Source organism: Papio anubis, chromosome 4, assembly GCF_008728515.1.
Source record: "Papio anubis isolate 15944 chromosome 4, Panubis1.0, whole genome shotgun sequence".
Taxonomy (NCBI): domain Eukaryota; kingdom Metazoa; phylum Chordata; class Mammalia; order Primates; family Cercopithecidae; genus Papio; species Papio anubis.
In genome coordinates this window covers 62,991,554-63,009,307 of record NC_044979.1, presented here as the reverse complement: position 1 = coordinate 63,009,307, position 17,754 = coordinate 62,991,554, and the positions used below count along the sequence as shown (strand labels likewise).

At 31.4% G+C, this 17,754-nt stretch overlaps 1 protein-coding gene and 1 long non-coding RNA gene across 3 annotated transcripts in view; one reads left to right on the top strand and one right to left on the bottom strand.

Moving 5' to 3' along the window:
- The window catches only part of SEMA3A (semaphorin 3A), a 220,399-nt gene that overhangs the window by 109,673 nt on the left and 92,972 nt on the right, over window positions 1-17,754 (top strand). The window lies entirely within an intron of this gene.
- LOC108585106 overlaps window positions 1-17,754 on the bottom strand; it is a 67,251-nt gene that overhangs the window by 106 nt on the left and 49,391 nt on the right. Inside the window, exon 2 of the long non-coding RNA XR_002521110.2 lies at window positions 882-955. This is a non-coding gene — a long non-coding RNA (uncharacterized LOC108585106). The remainder of the gene's footprint in view (window positions 1-881; window positions 956-17,754) is intronic.

The following is a 17,754-nucleotide window of genomic DNA, read 5'->3' as shown; positions in this document are numbered from 1 at the left end:
ACTTTTAAGTTCTGAGTAATAATTCAATATTGTTGATATTATTAGAGAGAGACAATGGAAGAAAGCCAAAGACTGAATCTTACTAAAGATACTTTAATTAAGCTGGGGGAGGAGTGATTAAGAAACCGAAGTAAGTATTAAATGAAATGGACAATAAAAATAGAGATGGGACAGAACAAATACAGAGTAGAGTCAAAAGGAAAACCGTAACTTAAAATAGGCACTCAGGGCCAGGCGCGGTGGCTCATGACTGTAATTTCAGCACTTTGGGAGGTCAAGGCTGGTGGATCACATGAGGTCAGGAGTTTGAGACCAGCCTTACCAACATGGTGAAACCCTGTCTCTACTAAAAATAAAAAAAAAAATAACCAGTCGTGGTGGCAGGTGCCTGTAGTCCCAGCTCTTCGGGAGTGTGAGGCAGGAGAATTGCTTGAACCCAAAAGGCGGAGGTTGCGGTGAACCGAGATTGCGCCACTGCACTCCAGTCTGGGCGACAGAGCAGGACTCTGTCAAAATAAATAAAAATAAACAAATAAATAAATAAATAAATAGGCACTCAGGATTTTAATATTCAAAGAAGCAACAATAAAAGACTTGTGAAAACTCCAGGGGAGTTGGAACAAGAAAGTCATTGGTGCTTTCTTATACGACCTTTTAGTGGAAGAGTGGAATGAAATTCAGAATAAAGTGTTAATGTACAAGGGGTAATTGAGGGAAAACAGCAAGTATAAGATGACTTATGTTATGAAATTTGATGGTGAAAAGAGTCAAATTCAAGAGAGTTTGGTCAGGAGGCAAAACAAGTTGTGTGACCACTAAATTTATCTTTATAGGTATGAAATCTGTTTCCCAATTAATTCTTTGAAAAAATCAGGACTTACCTTTGTTTCTCAGCTCTATCATTTGTTAACCCATAGCCAGCAGATTAACCAGACCCCTCGTTATCATTTTGAACCTAAGAAGAAAGAAGTTAAGACAACTTGTGGCAGAGTAAGATTAGAAATAATAGTTTCTTGTTCCCAGAATATTTCTTCAGTATACCAACCACATCTTTTGTGCTATGAATTTGTAAAAATCATATATTTCACATGGCAACAACTCGAACAGTTATGCCTATCTTGGCCATGCATATAATTATTATAAATTCAGGCATAGTTAATTATGAGTTGTGCCCTCTGGAGCATAAGCAACCTTTATTTTTGTGAGAATTGTGAGGATTATAAATATAATATGAAATATTAAAAATAATAATAATAGTTAAGAGTGTATATGTTATCATCACATAGGAATAAACAGCCTTAAGGAGATTAAGGTCATGATTACACAACTACAGAGCAGCAGATTCTGGACTCAAAGTCAGGTATGCTAAATCTAGAGACTGTTGTAGGAACCAGTGCAGGACCCAGCGCTGTGTTCTCAGCTTGTGCTGCTATAGTTTAATGCTTGTACCAGGGAGAGTGCTGACAAAGGTTGACAGCAGTAGTAGTGATTGTAGTAGTCACATCAGCGGCAGACTTTCTGCCTTTGACATACATTCTCTGGTTCTGTGACTTTATCACACAGAGCACTCATAGAGCATTTATAATAGCAACAGTAGTAGAAGAGCAGGAAAAATAGCATTATTCTGGCTCCTTCCCTGATTCCGTGTGGCTACATATCTTTAGAAGCTGAAACTCTTACAGTGTGTCCAATAATGGCAAAAAGAAAATTGTGGGAACCAAACAGTTTGGGTTGACAATATATTTAAGGTTCAGTTGTACATCTCTCTTCCAAAAAAGAGGATATGTCAGAGCTTCTGACTAAAAAGAAAACTTTACTTGCTGACAACCCATGCATATGCATCTTTTCCATTTTGCTTCATTTATTTTTAAAAGGAAAAGGAAGATGCAAAAGTTTAGAGGAGAATGCTGGCTTCATTTACCTTAAAAGGTTAAGAAAGATACCAAAAAAGTAGGATAAAATAAAGGGTGTTATAGAGGAAATTAATATTATGATATAAATAGTTCAACAAATTGATTCCATGTTTCTAATCATTTTTTCCCTGTTAAATGTTAACAGACATTTTTTATTTGCAAAAAAAAAAAATAAACATTTTAAAATTCACAGTTGTGCTATAGTTTATAGCTTTAGTGCATGATTCAGGATATTCTTCAGTTCAGTTCCTATCATTATTTCTCTTGTACTGGTCTTGCTACAGTTTTTTTACTTCCATATGTGTTCACTCATTGCTCTCATCCAGCCCACCAGTTTACTTTTTTTTTTTTCCCAGAATAGTGTCTACGATTTTATGGTCAGTTTCAAATCCCTGTGTAATATGATATCCTCCTACATCTATGTTCTCATTTCCTATGACACCCCCACTCATCCTCCCTTTGCTTCTCCTAAACTTCAATGCAGTCCATTGATGTAGTTAGCCACAAAAAAAAAAAAAAAAATCTCATTCCAAATGAAGCATCCACCCTCGCTAATACTGACACATGTTTATGTTTGACCCTTATTCTTAACATTCCTTGAGAAATCCACATTGGTAGGTCTTACATTACATAGACATCCTCTTTATTTGAAAGAGATCCCTTTCTAAATGTGTCTATAAAGAAAAAAATAATAATTCACTTACCATTGTGATTAGATCCGTATCTTATTTTGTTTAAGGTCAGAGATTTTGACTTAAGCAACAGGATATTTTAGGCAAACAGATATTGTTGTGGCTCTGTAGTAATCAACTGTAAAGCTAAGTTTTCCATTTTTCCCTACACTTACTGTCTTGGAATTAGCAATATTTCAGTGTCTTCAAATAAACAAGAGCTAGCTTTCCAATACATGCCAAATCAGAGAACATACATTTAAATGATGGGAAATTAAGGTCAAATTCCAGGAATGCTGATTTTTTAAAACCACAAAATAAGAAGGCCTATAAAAAAGTGTTTTGTGTTTTTAAAAATAACTTTTTTATGTCATATAGAACAGCCACAGTTATTTTGCTAACCATTTAATGTACTAAATTCATTTCCTCCCAAATACTTTCAATTTCAAATTAGCCATTAGGCATTCCAGACACAATAGAATAGGAATTATTTTATGATTTATGTTATGGAACATTGGAGTGACCAGATTACATTGTAAATGATTTTAGCTATTATTTTTACATTTATTATCAATTTACAGTCTCTGTTGAACAAACTGACTGGTATCCTTTCTATTTTCAAAAGTTTCTGAATGAAAATTTGTAATACCGCATGAATAGAATTACAATTCACTAGTTAGACATATTTTTCCTACTGTGTCATTTTTATTACCCCTGCTAATTTCATAATTGTTTTCAAACAAAATATAAATATGATTTTTTCTTATAACTCTTTGACTATTCAAAATAATTTCAAAGACTAAGTAAAAACAATAGCCAGGTAGTCATTGTCTGGCTTTTATAATCAGTTTTTTGAAAGCATTATTAGGAAAATAAGTAAATAAATACTTCTTAGTGACTTGAAAGGAATAGAGAACTGTAGAAAAGTTATACATGGTTCTTCCAGATTGAACTAAAAAATCAAAAGGCATTGAACATATATGACCAGCTGAAATTGCATTGAAACGATTGGTGCTTTTAGACCTACCCTTTGGCCACTGCTTGTATGATCAGTGATGCTCAGCCAAGCAGAAATTTGGACTTGAAACAGGTCAGCAAAAAGAAACATAATATAATTAGTAGTGACACTGGAGATTTAGCTGTTATTGTGAATGGAATAATGCCTTTTATATCATTAGCTATGAATTTATAATAAATATGACAGTAACCCACAGAGGTTGCCATGGAAAGAGCCAAATTATTTAGTGGAAAAGATTTGAAAACTTTGAATCTTGATATTGAACAGTCACTTAATTTCTCTGAACTTTAGTGTTTTTGTATATTTGGATGGATTATATAAAATGTTAAGATAAAAAAGTCTTTATTACTTAAAAGTCATGGTTATTACTTACCTGAGTCAGTCATTATTTTGCCATTATTTGAATTGATATACAATTATATAGCAAATTTTAAAAGAAATCAGGTGATGGTTACCAGAGGTTAGGAAGAATAGTCGGGAGGTAGAAATGAAGAGGGAATGGTTAATGGGAACAAAAATACAATTAAATAGAAGGAATAAGATTTAGTGATTGATAGCACAATAGGAGGACTTTAGTTAACAATAATTTATTGTATATTTCAAAACACCTGATAGGGTAGAATTGGAATGTTCCTAACACAAAAAAATGATGAATGCCTAAGGTGATAGATATCCCAATTACCCTGACTTATCATTACACATTGTGTACTAGCGTCAAAACATCACATTTACCCCATAATATGTACAACTATTATGTATCCACAATAAGTAAAAAGAAAAAAAAAAAGAAAAAGAAATATGGTTTCAAATTAGTATTCAATATAATAATAGTATATAATAAAGTACAAATATGTGTGTGTGTATATATATGTACAAATAAAGCATCTCATATCAGATGCCCATCATTTAATGCCCTTTAATACAAATTTAAAGATAGGAAATCTTATCATACATTGGTTTATTTACCAAAAAATTTTAATTCATCGGTTTTCAATCAAGTTTGGGCCTGGTTTACATTTTGACAGTCTAAGTTTTTAAAATGTTGTTATATATTACTGTGAAGATAAATGTCCAAATGACTCAAATTATTACATAAAATTTAGAGAATGAAACTTCTATTTTTATTATAATTATTTTAATACAGGTATGAATATCACTGTCAATTGGCATCATACATTATTTAAGTGACCCTGTAAAAAAGAGACAAGATTTGAATGTGTGCATTTTTAGATATAGGTGATGGCTCTGAGATGATGACATCTGCAATATTTTAATTTTGCCAAAGCCAAAATCTAGTTTTTCTACTGACTTTTTTTGAGTTTGAATAATAGCAGTAATTTATAGAAATTATTTGAACTCAAAATCTAACAGCATCTTTGACTTTGCTTGTAGATATTCCATATTCAACATGCTCCTAGGTTTTTCTTAATCAATCCTTAAAAAGGACCTTGGGACTAAATTATTTCAAGTTTAACAAAATATAACCTTTTCTTTTCAAAGTAAGGAATAGTGTCTTTACACATGATCATAAATAAAGATGACTTAAAATATATTTATTTTCCAAGTAGTTTTTGTTTTATTTAGTAATAAAGAATTTTTGGAGTTACGATTATAATATTAGAAGTTACTTTAATTTCTCAGTAGTTACTACTTCACAATGTACTCAGTGTCTTTTTTGTTATCTTTTGCACTCCTTTCTTATGATCTGTTAGTAGTAAATTAGGTTCCTTCCACTTTCCACTTCCCACTTCCTGCTGCTCATTCTTGCCATGTAGCTCTGTAGCTAGAACATAGCTCAGATAGTTTACAATTGGAAATGAATGAAACACATATAATATGTTATCTTTCAACATCATATACCTCTTGCTTCTGTGTACTCAAGGACATGTCAATACAATAGCTCACTAGGATGATACAATTTAGAAAAGAATGACATTAAAGCAAAACCATGAGTCAGACAGATAAGGTACTCAAAAGGTAAAATTCATTTTTAAGTCCTTTTCTTCTACCACTTTGGGGCAAACCACCCTTAGCCTTGTTTCCAGCAGTGTTATAAAAAATAAAAACAAAAATAAGGAGGAGAGCATAAATTAAAATTAAAACAGGGAAACTTTTAGTTAATCCGATAATTAAATGTTTCTTTATTCTTAACTTCAAAAATAGACATTGTTGTTTTGTGTGTATCTAGATGTTTAAATATTTGTAAACAAAAGAGCATAGGTAAGAGATTATAAATATGACATGTAACATTAAGTCATATGCATATTTATATGTTACTTAAAATATATGAGATAAAACATATGTTTTATTTGTACGTTTATTTGTACATTTGTACAAATGTATATATGGATGTAATAAGTAGTCCAAAGTAATGTTTTAATATCTGCATATTTCCATTCAGTTTATTTATTTGCTTGCATAGTTTTTAGGGGTATCTGACTATAATTGTTTGTATTACTCATCAACATTGGTAACACACGAGCTTGGGAAATTTTTACCAGTTTTTTTTAATTCAATAGTGCCTAGACAGCTCGAAAACATAAATTTGCCCCAAATTTTTTGCCTATCATGCCACTATCAGTCTACTCTTCAGGTTGGATCATTCTTCTAAATATAGATCTATATCTAGATCTAGCTACAAAGATAATTAACATATACTATATATATATGCAATGATCTCATATATAGATATGAATCATGTGCATTCTTTCTTCAACTTAATTAAACCTTGCATTGTTTTAATTTGAACAAATGTAACACAAATCATATAGGAATTTATATCATAACTTATAGTAATTAATTATTTTTACTATTTTTATATTTTTATTTGTGTTAATATTGTCCCCACATGTAAACTTTAAAAGTTCTTAATCACAGAGATTAAAGTATATTTTTAAATAATTGTAAGTTGCAATTAGTAAGTTGAGTAAGATATTAATCAAACTTTCAACTACTCAAAATAATTTATAATAAATATTTAATATGTTTTCTCCAAATGAAAATATAATTTGGAGTGATAAATGTCCAATAAATATGAATGCTAATTTTAAGCCCACAGTATAATTTTTAACATCAAACATTGTAGTTAAAAAAACAAATTAAATGCCTGATTCATTATAGATGATGTAATCATAATTGTTTATTTGATGCAAAGATGTCTTGCTCTCTAGACAAAAATTTTTACCAGTGAGATAAATTATTTATACATAATTCAAGTATTAATTATAGTGGATTATAAATAATGACCTAAAAGCAATTCAACAGGTAATACAGAGTACCCTCTATGGTGATTAAGTTGATAGCAAAATAAGTCACTTAATATCTAGATAACTAAGAACCGCCCTGCCTGTATTTTGAAATCATTAAATATATATCCCTACAGTTCAACCCTTAATGTAGACATAAATATTTGAAACAGAGTTTTCTTTTTCTAAATAAAACAGAGACATAGTGTTAAATAGCAGTATGTGTGTGTATGTATACATATAAAACATATATACATATATATTACATAATTACATATATATAATAATAAAGCAATGAGTGAAAAGCTATGGAGATTTATGACACTATGACAATTAAACTAGAGTTTCAAATTACTTTGAAGTTCCCATTAACTTCCTTGTCCAACCATAATTAATTGCTAAACTATATAGTACCTCTACCATGAGATAGGAGAGCGGGACCACAACCCTCTGAAAACTTTGCTATTTGAAGTAAAGCTAGAGAATGGCAAGTATTTAGAAGATAAATGCAGTGTAGTTTTGGAGATCAGATGAGTTACAATGCTTTAGAAGGCTTGCAAACTCAAATGTCTACAGTGCTCAGTCAGTTGATATAAAAATATAGAAACATCTTAATAGATTTTTTTAAAAATGCAAAATAATAAGGAGTAATTGAAACTTTAAATTCACCCTTGAAAAGCCCTTAGGTTTCATGAAAAGGCCTTCAAATTCAAGATTTCACAACTCTGTGTCAAGTAAGTAAAGCCTGTCTCTGGGCTAGATTCACTCCATACACTGTCAGTTAAAGAAATTGCATAACGGGATACAGGGACCCTACTTATTGTAATACATGTCTTGTATGGTCCTTGTAAAACATATTTTAAATAGAGAAAAAATTTACGAATAGAATAAATTCCTAAATCCCATGTTAAAGACCTAATATTTTAATGCATTTTCTTCAAAGTGTTTCTCCACACATCTTAAATAGTTGTCACAGCATTCCATATTCCTTCTGCAATGAAACAGTAGAGTTATTAAACATCTGTTTTTAACACCTATCTCATAATCAATTACATAGATAGGCAATACTTTGCCATTTCCCCCAACTGGCGTTAAAATTTTTCAATATTTTAAATACTGAGTTCACCATGATGAACTTCTTGCTTTGATTTTTTTTCTTTTTTCTTTTCATAAAGATATATTTACAGTAAAATAATCAAGTTAAATTGTATGGACATTTTTAACGATCCTCCAAATTCCCAAATTATTCTCTAAAATGTGCATTATCGCTAAGAATTGACAGAATTGTCTCTTTCCCAGAATAACTTTGTCAAAATAACAATTATTTTTGAAGTCTTCGCTAATTTGCTAAAAGAAAATCATATAGTTACATCATACCATTATGACAGCGCTTGAATGACAAGGCTTTGCTGAAACAAAGTTTGGTATAAATAAAATGTTAATACTTTTGGCCTCGTCACTTCCCAGATGGCATCTCTGAAAAAAATCTTGAAATGTAAAGAAACCATATGACTAGATTCCAATTCTTTTTACAGGACATATGCTCTTTTCTGTTGACATATTTACATTTAGGTTGATAAAATTTCCCAGTGATGTCTAATCATGGATTTGACAAACATGTTTATAAAAAGAAGTGGTAAAAAAGTAATAGCTTTACTTTCACAATTTAGTACTAAAAACATTGATGCTTTAAGAAATTATAATATCACAAATAAAAATAACTGTGTTTTGAGTGTAGAAGACTTAAAATGCACATATGAAGAGATCAAGTCAATTGTTCTATTACTTTACTTTTTGTAGACCATTGATTTGCTTTCTGACTCAGCTTACTTTACCAGGTCTCACTGGGGCAAAATGTTGTAGAGTAAATTGTTCATGTTCTGGACTTTCTCATTCTAGCCAAGATAGAATTTTCCCTTTCATTGTTATATATCTTGGGAGTTAACAGGCATTCATAGCTGAATAATTATACCATGGCAGGCATATGATATCTGCATAAACTCAAATTAAGCTCCTATTAAAAACATAATCTACTTGAAGTTTGAACACACATGCTTTCTGTTTTCCTTGGATTCTACCATTAATTTTAATGATGACAAAAAGCAGATGAATTATGACCCCAGTGTTTTTTGGAGGAACCCAGATAAATTCAGGTCCCTTAAATTTAAGAGGGCAAATCCTATTTAATCCAACTCTAAGGGTTCTGTGCATGTACATATTGTATTAGAATCGGAATGGGTAACATGATACTAACTTTTCACAAACTTGGAAACAAAGTGACTTTATATATTTTTGCAAATAAAGTAGAAAATATGTTAATTCATTCTATTTACCTTTACTATGTTAACAGTATAACGTGAAGACCATATTAAATACAACACTATCTGTCACGGTCAATTCAGTTCAGATGAATTCAAGGTCTAATACATGCTTGAACTAAAGGAACTGCAAAGGCATATTAAGAGATAGTATATATGGTATAACAACTCTTTATGTCTGAAGTGTATCAGTAAAGTAGCATAGTTGAGTAAATCAAGTACGAAAAAAAAAATCAGGTTTTTATGATCTCTCCACTGACTACTGTTCTGGAAATAGGTTATGTGGTTTTGCTACAAAAACCAGCGTGTGAAATTAATCGTTACTTTACTTTGTCTCTGTCTCTGCTACTTTATCTACAACAGTGGAACAATCACACCATGTATTTCAAGGGGCATTATAAGGTAAAAAAGTAAATATCTACAAAGCACTTAAAAGATTGTTCTTGGCTGATCGCTGCCTAACAGTTATTAGCAATAATTATCCTAGAAAATGAATTATTCACATGCTATCTATCATAACAAAGTTATACCATAAGTGTACCGTAAGTGTATCTGTGGTAATAAATTATAATTAACTAAATTTCTATAGGTTTTACATATGCTTCCTTATGTTAATACATATTTTTATTTCATTTAATCCTGGAATCGGTAGAGGATTTCCATTTCCTAGATAAGAATATTGACACTTCAAAGATATTTTTAAAACTTGTTTTAGAATATACAATCAATAATTTTACAATGAGGCAGAGAATCTAGATTTCATAGTCGATAAACCATAATATTTTTACTACATGCACCTTAAAGGTTAAGTAATGGGGAAATTCTTAGTCACAGAAAAGCCATATAATGCCTGGTGACCAATATCAAAGGTAAGATTTCTGCTACAATAGAGAAGTGCTTGAATGGACACAATAGAAGTTGAAGTCAATGGCCAGGCACAGTGGCTCCTTCCTGTAATCCCAGCACTTTGAGAGGCCAAGGTGGGCAGATCACTTGAGGTCAGGAGTTAGAGACCAGCCTGGACAACACGGTGAAACACCATCTCTACTGAAACTACAAAAATTAGCTGGGCAGTGACACATGCCTGTAATCACAGCTACTTGGGAGGCTGAGGCAGGAGAATCACTTGAACCCAAGAGGCAAAGTTTGCAGTGAGGCAAGATCGCGCCACTGCACTCCAGCCTGGGTGACAGAGCCAGACTCTGTTGCAAAAAAAAAAAAAAAGTTGAGGTCAATGAGGGCAGAGACAAAGCATTCCTACTTAAATTCAGCCTGTAGATCAACTTTCTGGGAATATTGTCTAGCTCGATAATAAATATGATCTTTCCTTCAATTTTAGATTCTAGTAGAGATTCTCTAGGAACAGAGGTTTTAATCAGTAAATAAATTCTAGCCTAGATACAACTAAAGATCAATCATACAGATTATACATGAATATTAAACTGGATTATATTTATATAGATGGAATAATTTTACTGTTTAATAGGTAAAATGCATTTTTGTCAAAACAATTATTAAGCAATTATAGTTGCTTTATAGTTGTGGTTGCTGAGATTTTTTTCCTAAAGTGTGGAGTTTTTGAAAAAAATAGTGGTTGTTATTTGAGTAAGCAAAATAACTATAATTAATGATTAAAATATTTTAGTTAGCAACTACATTTTAGATTTAAAACTACATATTATAATTATTATTCATCTAAAGCTACTCAAAACTATTAATTAATATTAAAAAGTTAATATACTTAGACCCAAATTTCCTTATAGGTACACATCTTCCTTAAACTTTTATCTTTCACTGAAGTTCTTCTTTCAATTTATAATAGTAACTTATTTGCAGCAATTTATTGTTTGCTTTATTAAAGGGAAAGGTGAAATTCTAATGGAATATGGCTGTAAATCATAGCTAAATCTAAAGTAGGGTTAATACATTATAAACAAGGCAGAAAATTATACTTTCTTTTATTCGTGTGAGTTTATATTTTAAATTCCTCAGCACTTGGTGACAGAGATCAGGGTTACATTTCTTTGCATCTTCCCACAATGTATATTGTTAAATAACTACTTCTGACAGACTAATTTTATGAAGCTTATAATTAGTAATTGCTTTCATATTCTTTTGAAGATCCAAGGACTCTTAATAGCTTGCAATTTTGAAATAACTACGGAAAGTAAGGAAATTTCATACAGGTCAGGAAACCAAGTTTAAGCAATTTGATTAGCAGAAGAATGAGGGCTGAGGTTCAATAATTGAATTTGTAAAAATAAGTGAATTCCATATAATAGTATGTAGACAGTGCAAAGGGAAAGATATTTTAAAAATCTGGATAATCTCTGCATTTATTTACAAGGATGGAGACAAGGAATGAAAGCAGACGTAAATGTAGATGTTCAGAGTGATATGACCTTAAAATTACACCGTGTTAGAAATGGAAAGACCTTTGCATAATTACTTTAGAACTTCTTACCATGACTACATAAAGTCCATAACTTTCTAAGATTGCTGATAAAACATATGTATGGTTTGCTTCATTTTTTTAGCTTTTTTCAAATAGCTTTTTTAAAGCCATAGCTTTGTTGGAATATCAAAGAGGATTCTGATGCTACAGATGTTCAGAAACATGAGTTAAAGAAGCTAAGTGACTTGACCAAGTTCCAGCATACAACACTTAAAATTCCTATAAACGGCCGTAATGCATAAAAAGACCTAATTCTTCCCTTCCCAAGCTATGGCAAATCGTTCTTTGCCCTCTACCAGGCTTGTGTGTCTCTAAATCGTCCCTGTCAGATTCATCATCATATTGCACCTCTTTGATGCTATTGTTCTGCAACTAAAATTATCACTGTGTCACTGGCACCTTCTGAATACAGACTAAATTGCTTATTTTGGCATAGAAAACTCTCCAAAGTTTGGTCCCCACATTTATTTTTCAGCTTCATCTTTTTAATATATGTATATATTCTTCATTGTCCAAACTCAACTTTATGTTATTCTTCAAGTATGAATTATATTTATTTTCTTTGGAAATTTTGCTGGTGCTATTTCCTCTGGATAGAATAATCTGTCTCCCTGCTTTCCTCTGCCCTCTCTCTGTGGATTCTATGGGCCTCCTACACTCATATCCAGTCCACACAGACACACACACCCACACCCACACACACACATCTTTCTACAAAATATATTTTCAAGAATTCAATCAAATAAAGGTATTATTTTTATACTAAAACAGAACATTCACTCCACTCATATTGAACTCTTATGGTTTCCAGTTTCTACTATTTTAGTGTGTTATGAATACTCGAAAATAAAATAGTTTTAGTGTATTATAAATATACTAAAATAAAATTGTTTCTACTATTTTAGCGTGTTATTTTGTGTAAATAATACTATGTTTGTGAATCCTGCATTTTTTATAGTGGTTAAAACCATGTTTTTGGAAAAAGATGTTATCAAGTTCTTATTCCCTCCATTATTAGCTTTGTGATTTGTTATTATATGCAAAATGTCTCAGTTTTCTCATCTGCAAAGCAGGTATTATAATAGTAGGGTTGTCATGAAGATTAAGTGAAATAATATATACATGAAGTTTTAAGGCAATGTTAACACTTAAATGAAAATAGCTAACAAATCATTTATAAACTCTATAATAGTGTACATAATGTATTATTGTTATATAATTTTTGTTCTACTCTGTGGTGTACTCCTTGAGATTCGCAACTACATCTTCCACCTCCATATTCCAAATACCTATATAAATCTTACATAGAAACAGCTCGATATGTATCTACTGAGTCATCAATATTTATATTAGCGCTTCAAAGACTTACATAAATTAATAAAGCCTCAAAAACAAATACAATGGTGAAAATATCAGAAATCAATTATGTATTTCCATAAACAGAAAATTACATTTCACAAACCCAAGCAGTTTCTCCAGTTTGCTCCTCCACTTGCCTACATCCCAGAGCTGCCTGCAGTAATTTCTACTGAGCAAAAGAAGTCAGGAAAAAAACTACTGGAATGATGGGATACACAGGAGAGACATTACATTAATCAGAAATAAGTTTATGTTCCACAAATAAATAATTTGATAATTTTACCTATCAGTGAGGATGACCCTTTTGAGAGGGGTAACATTTATTGATTAGCTTAATATAAAAATCAGGTGAAGAATTACAAGGCCCAGTGAAAATTAAAGAGGAGCAAGATTAGTATAAAGATAAAGGGACTTTAAACTACAGGTTTTATTTTTTAATCTTTTGTAACAAGAGTAGACTAATATTTGAAGTCTGTAAGCATCAATAATATATTAATAATAACACACGTACCACCAAGATGGTAAAGAGTATCATATTTCCCAAAACTCACTTTAAAACTTGGTAATATTTGAATTTTGTAGGCTAACATCTCCCACACAATTGTGTTCACATCTGTGTCAGATCCTTAAATTATTAACTCCTGAAGGCGAAATTATTAGCTCCTGGGATGTGTCTTTGCTACTCTTTGTTTGTAGTTTTTCCACAGTCTCTTCCATCCAGTTACTAATTTTTTCACTCATTCATTGATTCTTTTATGAGCTTTAACTCAGTGCAAAGCTCTATATTTACATTTGAAAGAAATGCAGTTAGATTTGTCCCTCACCTTTAAAAAAAAATCTAATAAAAAAAAAGGAATACATGCATCATCAAATACCAAGTTTGAAGTTTAAAGAAAATAACAGAAGAAAGATGTGAATAGATTGCTATGCAAGTTCCAGAGATAATACATTTTTCTCTCCTGGGGAAAATAACTGGACATTTAATGTACTGTGCATCATGGCCTAATCTTTACATAATAGGTAAAATTTGTACCTGCTTAGATTAGGGAAAAGTGACTCCAAGTACATGAAGAATGACATACAGGAAAAATAGAGTGAGTATTTGTTCATCTGTACTACCATTAAATACGACTTAGCATAACTCCTGGACTAAAAAAACAACCCAAAAACTAAACTGATGTTTTCAGTGTGATCCCTCCTTGTAGATCTCATGGACTTTTTCTACTACGATTGTGATCTGATGTCAAAATTTCTCTTCCTGGAGGTCCTCTGACTGTGGACTCTCTATTGTGTGCTGTTAAGGGCATAGGATTCAGGATTTGGACACGTGTTGTTCAATGGAAATGTTCTGTATTTGCCTTTATCCATTATAGAAGCCACTAGCTGCATGTGACTATTGACATCTTGAAATGTGACTCATGAAGCTGGAGAATGGAATTTTTCCTTTTGATTAAAGTTAAATAACCACAAGCAACGTGTGACTGTAATATTGCACAGTGTATATCTAAAGTTGCCTTTTAAGGAAAAGTAAATTATGGATAAATTTGATCTGCAGAAGGATCTCTTTTGGTCAAAGTGCAATATGTCACAATATTTCCTTTGAGATCTTATTACACTCTTTATTTGCTGAAGCCAGTAGTTTCACCCTATATAGCTATTGCCTGTATACTATTGTTAATTCAAGTATGTGCAAAGGAAGACTAACCAATTATATCAGCAGGAATCTCTGAAGACTTCCAGGAAGTGACTTTTGAATTTAATCTCAAAGGAAAAGAAGGTCACCCTCAGGTTGGGGGCTGAGGATGAGTAAGAGCAGAATGAAGGGATCTCAGGCAGAGATGAGAAAAGGATGGCATGACCAGAGGAATATTCAATAATTTAGTATAACTGGCATAGAAAGTGTCTTTTATGAGAAACAGAAAGGCAGGAAACACAATTTGAGAAAAAAATGATAATATACATTCTTTCAATACTGTCCAACTATTAGTTTTCACATAATTTTATGCAATTTCCCACCTAAAATATTTATCCTATCACATATATAAAGGTTTCCTTTCTTTTCCTTTCCTTTATTTTTCTTTTACAAACATCATTTATGTTTTAATCATTAATTAAAATAACTAAAATTACAACTTTGTTACCTAAATTTATGACTTGGACAAGATTGAGATTTAGGAAATTTATTGCCATGAAGTCACCAATGGTTTATAATTTATAAGACTTTGGATTAGACATTAGCACAGTTATTATTTCCTCTAATGCCTTACCTCACCACAGTCTAATAACATTCAGGAAATCCAAAAGACAAAGGGGAGAGAGTGGTCTTGAAAGCTAAAAACAGTCGTTGAAAACTGATGCAATCATGTAATAAAATATAGCACAAAAACTTATATGATATGCTCATAGCATCTGCTAAAGCAATTAGAATCCGTGTAGCTAAAGTTTTATTCATGTATTTCTACAGTGAAAACTCTTTCAGCCCAAGTAAGACATATAAGCTATACAGTTTAATTGTATACATTGGTCTTAGGATTTTCAGTCTTATTACTTGCATATGTGATCTATTTTACACTCTTCCAAAACAGAAATCCACCGGGTAGCAATCAGATTTTGAAAGTCCTTCCAAGTAAAGCCAGATAGTGGTCTCTGTGATATTTTTCATATGATAACAAAGGGTGTTAATATGTAATTATATTAGCACTGTTCTTTCATGATAATTCAATACCTTCACACATCTAAATTAAGGTCTTGCTCATTAGATAACAGAAACAGCAATATAGTGTCTCTTTATATCAATGACATTAAATTTGTCAGATATATTAAAGAGGACACTGTTTTAATTGATGATTTTCACATGCATTCTATGTAATAATGTTGTAAATTTTAGAGATTCTCAAGAAAATATTTTAATGAATTGGCAGTTATATTCCTTTTGAAAGAATGTCAAATATTAGAAAAATGATGTACTTTTTCTAATTTAAATTATTTTTTCATGAAATGTTTTCAATTAGCTTCTCATCTACCTATAAGAAAGAATTTTAAATGCATTGTGAAAGTTCGAAATATTTACGTATATTTCAAACACGCCTTATGATTAAGACTGATAAAAATATAGACTGGCATTTCCACTGTGACATAAGATATTTCAATCATAGTAGAACAGAATAAGTTTACTGTAACGACTATAACCAATGGTTAAGGGAAATTAATAAATCTGTTTCAAGGGCATACTAAATGTTTTGTAGACATTATTACAAGAACTCTTCACTTCAACTATGGGATTTTCGTATCTGCTTATTACAGGAGTCTGAGTTTCAGAAGGGTGTAGGAACTTGCCTGAGGCACAGAGCTAATAAAAGGCATAGCCAGAGATAACACCCAGTTCTGCCCGATTTCAGCATCCTTAAAGTCCATTATTACATGTAATGGGCATGAATTTTACACTACAAACATGTGTAAGAAATGTCATTTTATCTCCCTATCCAAAAATCAAATTATATTTATTTCAGATCCTCATCTCACTAGACTGGAAAGGAAATTCAATTTAATTTGATTCTCTATGGAATCACGTAAGAATATAGAAGATTTACAGGGTAGATTCCCAGAAATTTGGGTAGGAGTTATATTAAAAGGAAACATATTATGTATCAGTAAAAGAGGTGACTAACTTAGTATTTATTTATGGGGTTGAACAAAAAGGAGGAAAGGAAAGGGATGCCAGCTTTGATTACCTGACACCATGACGAAGGATAGTTTTTCATCTTCTCTTGAACCATAACTGACATGCTTAACCTCTCTTCCTATGAGGTCTAATCCTTTACTTTGTAAATCAAATACTGCATGAAATTGGAAGTACTTCTCATCTACCTTGGCATTGTCTGATTAACTTGGACATATGATCCCAGACATAAAGTATCTTATGCTTTGAGGAGATAGCACCTCTGTCTGTATCAGTAGTGTAAAATATCTTCTCGAGTACAAGAAAAGATAATATTTATAGCAATAATTTCTACCACACTACCACTTCGTTGTGCTGCTTCTTTTAATCTGTAATATATAGTCACATATACACATTTTAATATTTTGTATGAACTGTGACAATAGGGTATATATCTTTTATTATGTTTCCTTTTTACTATTTCCTAATTTTTAATCAAAACACACATATATCTGGGTATTTCTTTAATGATTCTTCTAAGTTTTTGAATAGAATATGTTGTTTCATATAATTTTAATATTTAAATGCCTACGATAAATTTGTATTTGTGAAAATGTTTGGAATTTAGTGATTTATATAAATGTCTTAATGTAATATTTCTTTCATATTATGTTAGGAAAGTTGAAAATAACGGCAACAACCTGTGTTAATTTCCGTATTATTTTGTTATACTGGTAATATTAACATTATTAATAGAATAGAAATGAAAAGCATTTTTAAAATTTGGCTGCTTTTAAAATGGTTCAAATAAATTATATAACCCTCCCAATTAACTTGTGATGTTAAATATCCTTATCTGCGCTGACATTTTAGGACTAGAGGCTCAGCGATATGAAACAGTGACCAGAAAACCAGAGCGAAGTCTGGTGCGTGGCTCATTGCGTTTTCCACTGTCACTTAGCACAATTCTGTGAAAGCCCATACATTATTTCACAGTAGAGATTTTAGAACTAAGCTAAAGAAATATCATTAGTACGGGACAGCTAATTGCCAAATACAGAATAAATGCAAAGAAAGAAGAATAGAATTAGTAATTCTCATTCACGGTAATAAAAAC